The following is an 8,720-nucleotide window of genomic DNA, read 5'->3' on the forward strand; positions in this document are numbered from 1 at the left end:
ATAACCTTTTTGTTTCTTAGGGTTAGGTTTAAAGAAATCAACAATTTTTCTGGTAGTCATAGTCAATTAGGAAACTATTTAGCTGCACCAGCACTAATAAGCATAAACACGAACACAATCAACGACCTGCACCTCAAAAACGAACTTAAGCGTGATGGGATGCGATGCAACTTGTAACTTAAACGCGAAACACACCAAGGTCAAGTCAACTAGTCAACACACTTGTGATCACTGGGGCGGTGGCGCGGTGAAGGAATGGAGGGGGAAAGGAAGGGGGTGGGGTGGGTATTGCTTTGTTATTGAGAGGCGCAGCCGCGCATGCGCGAACTAGGATGACTCGCCCGTCACCTTCCTCCTGCCTGATTCCGTGCAAGACTCATCACAGCACAGCTCACAACTGCTTGTACGGGCGCTTACTATCTGCTTACGAGTCACTCGCAAACAAAGCATAGCATAATATTGATCCTACCTACAATTTTTTTTAACTAAAACTTGTACTCGTAGTTTTAAAAGCGTTCCCTTGCGTTCCGGCACTCTTGGGAGGTAAGGGAACGCCGTTCCCTTGCGTTCCCACTGAAATTAACCACTGTCTACAACCTGACCATTAAAGTGATTCAAATAGGCGTATCAGCAATAACATGTTTGATAATATATACATGAACACATTACTGTGGAAGAAAATTAGCCTTTTTCTGTCAAAGGTGCATTATAGTTATAGCAGGTGTTATTTTAACAGGCGAAGTCAGGATTAAGATGTGTTTTCCTACTAGGCTACTCACTATTGGTCGCCGCGCCGACAGATACGTTGAGTTGCTACAGGATGGTCAATGTTCATGATAACAAGGGGCAGCTATTCTTGTTGTCACATTATGTTGTGTTTATTATACCGACTTGTGCGTTAAAGTTATTGACCTTTCTTATGCAATATTGTTTTTAAATTGTTAAGAAATTCTCTGTTTTACGTATAATATACTTTCTACACACCGCGCCGTACAATTTAATAAAATACAAATAGAGCACTTAGGTTGCTGTTCCCGAACTATTTCGTATACACCATTCTGTTATATTAGGCCTGCGCTCGAGATGTAACACATTCAAGTAATGCAAAAGCTCGAAAAATTCTAAAACCGCTATTTACAGAATAAAAACAAGTTCTTATAGTAATAAATACCGTAAGCCTACGCAGTTGGTAAGTGCATAAAAGCAAGCAATTTCTTGGACTATGGGAATTATAAGTAAAAACCAAACTCTGTCGAGAAAACAGCAGTTTCTGAAGAATTATAGACCCTTTACCACTATATAGAAAAACAGCTGATCGCCGAAATTCTCTCTCTATTTGCCTGTAATTAACTGATACTATGTTGAGGAGCAACTACTTGTTAATATTTTTTACGAATTTAAAATTTGTACATGTGAATTATGTTATATCCGTGAAAAAAAGAGTCTAAACAAGGCATAAGCGTAACTTGTTAAATAATAGAATGGTCATTTCAAACTAGTTTTTCAGCTGTATAATGAAATGGTGATTTCAATATAGCCCACCCTAAGTATTTATAATTTGCCTTTACTGTGTCATTAGTATGTCGTCATGTCATAAAACGTGTCCAAATACTTTATATTTTATGAAAATTCATACATAATAATGTGTTAAGAATAAATAAAACTGATCAATAGCCATCGGGAACACAGTAGTTGATTAACAGAACATCTCGACCATAGACTGGTTGAGAGTACACGTACACTCGTGCTTGTGTCGGCGAGGGTACAAACCCTCCTTCATCCTTTCAATATTTACAAATTACAATATTTCAGCAGAAGCAAAATGTTCTGTTGCGCCGCGACGAGAAGTAACAAACTGTCTAAGAGTTGCTAAAGGTTTTGGCAGCGAGAGCCTTAGACTGGTTTGATAGTGCATGTACACTCGTGCTTGTGTCGGCGAGGGTTTTTTTGTTAATCCTTCATTTTAACAATTAACATATTTAGCAGGAGCAATGTTTCTGTGCGGCGTGTCAAGAAGTAAAAAAACTGTATAGAGTTGCCTAAGGTGTTGGAAGCGAGAGCCTTAGACTGGTTTAAGAGTTGCAGTACACTCGTGCTTGTTCGGCGAAGTTGTGATCCTTCAATTTTAACCAATTTAAAATATTCAGCAGGAGCAATGTTCTTTGCGACGCGTCGAGCAGTAACAAACTGTTAGAGTTGCTAAGGTTTGGGAAGCGAGAGCTTAGACTGGTTGTGAGTACGCGTACACGCGTGCTTGTGTCGGCGAGTATGTGAATCCTTTCATTTTGTACAATTACAATATCACAGGAGCAATGTATGGCGTCGCGTCGAGAAATAACAAACTGTATAGATTGCTAAGGTTTGGAAGCAAGGCTTAGACCCTGGTTTGTGAGTACAAATGCGGAACACTCGTCTTGTGTCGGCGAGGGATTGAAATCCTTCTTTTTAACAATTACAATATTCAGCAGAGCAATGTTCTGTGCGCCGCGAACGAGAATAACAAACTGTATAAGTTAGCTAAGGTTTGACAGCGTAGCTAAGACTGGGTTGTGATTACACGGACACTCGTTGCTTGTGTCGGTGAGGGTTTTGTGATCCTTCATTTTTAACAATTACAATATTCAGCCAGGAGATGTCTGTGCGCCGCGTCCGAGAAGTATCAAACTGTTTAGAATTGCCTAAGGTTTTTGAAGCCGAAGAGGCTTATTTTGGTTGTGATAAACGGACACTCTGCTTGTGTCGGGCGAGGGATTGAAATCCTCTCATTTACAATTACAATATTTCAGCAGGAGCTATTTAATGTGCGTCGCGTCGAGAAAGTAACATAACTGTGTAGATTTGCTTCGTTTGGCAGCGAGAGCTTAGACTGGGGTTGAAAGTGCGTGTACGTACACTCGTGCATGTGTCGAAAAATTTGTTGTGATCCTTCGTTTTTTACATTCAATATTCAGCAGAGCAATGTTTTATGTGCGGTCGCGTCGAGAAATAACAAAACTGTGTAGATTGGTAAGGTTTGGAGCGAGAGCTTAGACCTAGGTGTGAGGTACACAACGGACACTCGTGCTTGTGTCGCGGGGTTTGGTAATCCTTCATTTTACAATTACCATATTCATCAGGAGCAATGTTCTGTGCAGCCGCAACGAGAATAACAAACTGTATTAGAGTTTGCAAAGGATCGCAGCGAGAGCTTAATGGGTTCAGATGAACGTACACTCATCTTGATCGGCGAAGTTTGTAATCCTTCATTTTACAATTAACAATAATTTAGCAGGAGCAATGTTCTGAGCGCCGCGTCGAGAAGTAACAAACTGTATAGAGTTCTAAGGTTGGGAAGCGAGAGCAAAGACTGGTTGAGAGTGCACGTACACTCGTGCTTGTGTCGGGCGACGGTTGTAATCCTTCATTTTTACAATTCCCATATTCAGAAGGAGCAATGTTATGTGCGTCGCGTCCGAGAAAATAACAAACTGTATAGAGTTGCTAAGGTTTTGGAAGCGAGAACTTAGACTGGGTTGTGGAGTACAAGGAACGGACACTTGTGCTTTGTGTCGGGCGAGGGATTTGTGATCCTTCATTTTTTACAATTACAATATTCCCCCCCCCCCAAGCAGAGCAATTTATGTGCGACGACGTTCGAGAAGTAACAAACTGTGTAGGTATTTTGCTTCGGTTTGCAGCGAGAGCTTAGTCTGCGTTGAGATGCAATGTACGTACACCGTGCATTGTCGGCCGAGGGTTTTGTAAATCCTTCATTTTTACAATTCAATATTTAGCAGGACAATTGTTATTTGCGTCGCGTTCAGAGAAGTAACAAACTGTGTAGATTTGCTTCGGTTAGCAGCGAGAAGCTTAACTGGGTTTGTGAGTAACAACGGACACTCGTGTTTATGTCGGCCGAGGTTTGTAATCCTTCATTTTTAACAATTACAATATTCAGCAGGAGCACAATGATATGTGCGTCGGCGTCGAGAAATAACAAACTGTATAGAGTTGCTAAGGTTTGGAAAGCTAGAGCTTAGGAAAGAAAGAATAAAAAAAATAAGAGAAACACTTAGAAAGCGAGAAAATAAGAAATAGAGGGGAGAGAAGAAGAACTTGGTTTTGTGAGTACACGGACACTCGTGCATGGTGTCGCGAGGTAATTGAAAATCCTTCATTTTTACAATTATACTATTAGTCAGAAGGAGCAATGTTATGTGCGTCGCGTCGGAGAATAACAAACTGTATAGATGTTGCTAAGGTTTTGGCTGCGGGAGCTTAGACTGTGTTGTGAGTACAACGGACACTCGTGCTTGTGCGGTGAGGGTTTGTGATCCTTCATTTTTACAATTACAATATTCAGCAGGAGCATGTTTCTTGTGCCGCCCGTCCTAGAGTATCAACTGGGGGTATAGAAGTTGCTAGGTTGGGAAGCGAGAGCTTAGACTGGTTTGTGAGTACAACGGACACTCGTGCTTGTGTCTGCCGAGGGAATTTAAATCCTTCATTTTTAACAATTACAATATTTCAGGCAGGAGCAATGTTATCGGTGCGTCGCTTCGAAAGTAACAAACTGTGTATATTTGCTTCGGTTTGGCAGCGAGAGCTTTTAGACTGGGTTGAGAGTGCGTGTACGGTACAACTCGTGCTTGTATGTCGGAAAATTTGTGTGATCCTTCGTTTTTACAATTCAATATTCAGCAGAGCAATGTTATGTGCGTCGCGATCGGATGAATAACAAACTGTGTAGAGTTGGTAGGTTTGGAAGCGAGAGCTTAGACTGGGTTGTGAGTACACGACAACCTCGTGCTTGTGTCGCTAGGTTTGTGATCCTTCGTTTTTAACAATTAAGCAATATTCAGCAGGAGCAATGTTTCTTTGCGCGCGTCGAGAAGTAACAAACTGTATAGAGTGTGCTAGTTTGGATGCGAGAGGCTTAGACTGGGCTGAGCGTACACGTACAACTCGTGCTTGTGTCGGCCGAGGTTGTAATCCTTTATTTTTACAATTACCATATTCCAGCAGGAGCAATGTTCTGTGCGCCGCAAACGAGAAGTAACAAACTGTATAGATTGCTAAGGATCGGCAGCGAGAGCTTAGACTGGGTTCAGAGTGAACGTACACTCATGCTTGAGTCGGCGAAGGTTTTGTAATCCTTCCATTTTTACAATTATAATTTCATCATGAGCAATATTCTGTGTGCCGCGTCTAGAAGTAACAAACTGTATAGAGTTGCTAAAAGTTTGGAAGCGAGAGCAAGACGGGTTGAGAGTGCACGTACACTCGTCTTGTGTCGGCGACGGTTTGTAAACCTTCATTTTTACATACCATATTCAGCAAGGAGCAATGTTATGTGCGTCTCGCGGTCGAGAAGTACAACTGTGTAGATTTGCTCGTTTGGCAGCGAGAGCTTAGTCTGCGTTGAGTGTGCATGTACGCCTAATCTCGTGCATGTGTCGGCGAGGTTTGTAATCCCTTCATTTTTACAATTACAATATTTAGCAGGAGCAATGTTAGTGCGTCGCGTTCGAGAAGTAACAACTGTGTAGATTTGCTTCGTTTAGCAGCGAGAGCTTAGACTGGGTTGTGAGGTACAAACGACACTCGTGGTTTATGTCGCGAAGGTTTGTAATCCTTCATTTTTACAATTAATAATATTCCAGCGGAGCAATGTTATGTGCGTCCGCGTCGAGAAGTAACAAACTGTATAGAGTTGCTAAGGTTTGGAAACGAGAGCTTTTTTTTTTTTTAGACAGGTGTGAGTACCACGGACACTCGTGCTTGTGTCCGGCGAGGTTTGTAATCCTTCATTTTTACAATTATAATATTCAGCGGGAGAGCACATGTATTACGTGCGACCCGGCGAGAATAACAAACTGTATATAGTTGCTAAGGTTTGGAAGCGAGAGCCTTAGACTGGGTTTATAGTGCACGTCACTCGTAGCTTGTGTCGAGCGAAGGTTTTGTGATCCCTTCCTTTTTACAATTATGAATATTCAGCAGGAAGCAATGTTCTGTGCGCCGCGTCGAGCAGTAACAAACAGTGTAGAGTTGCTAAGGTTTGGAAGCGAGATCTTAGACTGGGTTGTGAGTACAAACGGACACTCGTGCATGAGTCGGCGAGGTATGTGATCCTTCATTTTTTACAATTACAAAATTCAGCAGAGCAATGTTATGTGTGGTCGGTCGCGTCGGAGAAGAACAACTGTGTAGATTTGCTTCGTTTGCAGCGAGGACTTAGACTGTTTGAGAGTGCGTGTACGTACCTCGTGCATGTGTCCGGAAAATTTGTGTGCTCCTTCTGTTTTTACAATTCAGTATTTCCACGGAGCATGTTTTTATGTGCGTCGCGTCGAGAATAACAAACGTGTAAGGAGTTGGTAAGGTTTGGAAGCGAGAGCTTAGACTGGGTTATGTGAGTACACGGACACTCGTGCTAGTGTCGGCGAGGTTTGTGATCCTCGTTTTTATACAATTACAATATTCAGCAGAGCAATGTTCTGTGCGCCGCGTCGAGAGTAACAAACTGTAAATAGGAGTGCTAAGGTTGGAAGCGAGAGCATAGACTGGGCTGAGAGTACACGTACTCTCGTGCTTGAGTTCTGCGAGGGTATGTAATCCTTCATTTTTACAATTACCATATTTAGCAGACAATGTTATGTGCGTCGCGACGAGAAAATAACAAACTGTATAGAGTTGCTAATGTTGGAAGCGAGAACTTAGACTACGTTTGTGAGTACATGGACACTCGTGCTTGTGTCGGCGAGGTTTGTGATCCTTCATTTTTATAATTAACAAAAATTATCAGGCAGGGCAATGTCTGTGTGCCGCGTCGAGAAGTAACAAACTGAATAGAGTTGCCTAAGGTTTGCACCGAGAGCTGTAGACTGTTTGTTGAGTACACGGACACTCGAGCTTGTTCGGCAGGGATTGAAATCCTTCATGTTACAATTAAATATTCACATGGAGCAATGTTCTGTGTGCGTCGCGTCGAGAAGTAACAAACAGTGAAGATTTGCTTCGGTATGGCAGCGAGAGCCTAGTCTGCGTTGGAGAGTGCATTGTACGTACACTCGTGCATTGTCGGCAAAGGTTTGTAATCCGCATTTTTACAATTATAATATTCAGCTGGAGCAATGTTATGTGCGTCGCGTCGAGAAGTAACAAACTGTCATAGAGTTTGCTAAGGTTTGGAAACGAGAGCTTAGACTGTGATTGTGAGTACACCGACACTCGTGCTGTTGTCGGCGAGGGTTTGTATCTTCATTTTTACAATTAATAATATTCAGCAGGAGCAATGTTATGTGCGTCGCGTCGAAATAACAAACTGTAATAGAGTTGCTAAGGTTTGGCAGCGGAGCTTTAGACTGGGTTGTTGAGGACACCGGACACTCGATCTTGTGTCGGCGAGGTTTGCGATCCTTCATTTTTTTACAATTACAGTATTCAGCCAGGAGCAATGTTTTTGTGCGTCGCGTTGAGTAAATAACAAACTGTATAGAGTTGCTAAGGTTAGGAAGCGAGAGCTTAGGACTGGGTTGCAGCGAAGTGCACGTACACCGTGCTAGTGTCGGCGAAGGTTTGTGACCTCATTTTTACAATTATAAAAATTCGCAGGAGCAATGTTCTGTGCGCCGGTGGCCGCGTCGAGCGATAGGGTACAAACTGTGTAGAGTTGCTAAGGTTTGGAAGCGAGAGCTTAGACTGGGTTGTGAGTACACGGACACTCGTCTTTTGGTCGGCGAGGGTTTGTAATCCTTCATTTTACAATTAACAATATTTAAGTAGGAGCAATGTTATGTGCGTTTGCGTCGAGAAGTAACAAACTGTGTAGATTTGCTTCGTTTAGCAGCGAGAAGCTTAGACTGGTTGTGAGTACAAGGTACACGGACACTCGTGCTTGTGTCGGCGAGGGTGTGTAATCCGTCATTTTTACAATTATAATATTCAGCGGAGCTAAGTTCTGTCGCCGCGAGAGAAGTAACAAACTGGTATAAACGAGTTTGCTAAGGTTTTTGGCAGCGAGAGCTTAGACTGGGTTGAGAGTACACGTACCTCGTGCTTGTGTCGGCGAGGGTTGTAATCCTTCAATTTTTACAATTACAATATTTACCAGCAGCAATGTTATGTGCTCGCGTCGAGAAGTAACAAACTGTGTAGATTTGTGCTTCGGTTTAGCACGAGAGCTTAGACTGGGTTGTGAGTATCACGGACACTCGTGCTTATGTCGGCGAAGGATTGTAAATCCTTCATTTTAAAATTACAATATTCAGCAGGAACATTAGTTCTGTGCGTCGCGTCGAGAAGTAACAAACTGTAAATCAAAGTAGCTAAGGTTTGCAGCGAGAGGCTTAGATTGGTTGAGAGTCCACTACACCCCGTGCTAGTGTCGGCGAAGGTTTTGTAATCCTGTCATTTTTACAATTACAATATGAGCAGGAACAAGTTCTGTGCGCCTCGTTGAGAAATAACAAACTGTATAGAGTTGCGAAGGTTTTGGAAGCGAGAGCTTAGAAGTTGGGGGTGAGTACACGGAAACTCGTGCTTGTGTCGGCGATGGTTTGAGATCCTTTATTTTTACAATTACAATATTCAACAGGAGCAAGGAAATGTGCGTCGCGTCGAGAAATTAACTAACTGTAAATAGTTTGCAAAGGTTGGCAGCGGGAGCTCTAGACGGGGTTGAGAGTGTAAGCACACAAACCTCCCTGCATTACGTGCTTGTGTCGTCAAAGGTTTTT

The sequence above is a fragment of the Homalodisca vitripennis genome, chromosome 2 (genome assembly GCF_021130785.1).
Source record: "Homalodisca vitripennis isolate AUS2020 chromosome 2, UT_GWSS_2.1, whole genome shotgun sequence".
Classification (NCBI taxonomy): Eukaryota; Metazoa; Arthropoda; class Insecta; order Hemiptera; family Cicadellidae; genus Homalodisca; species Homalodisca vitripennis.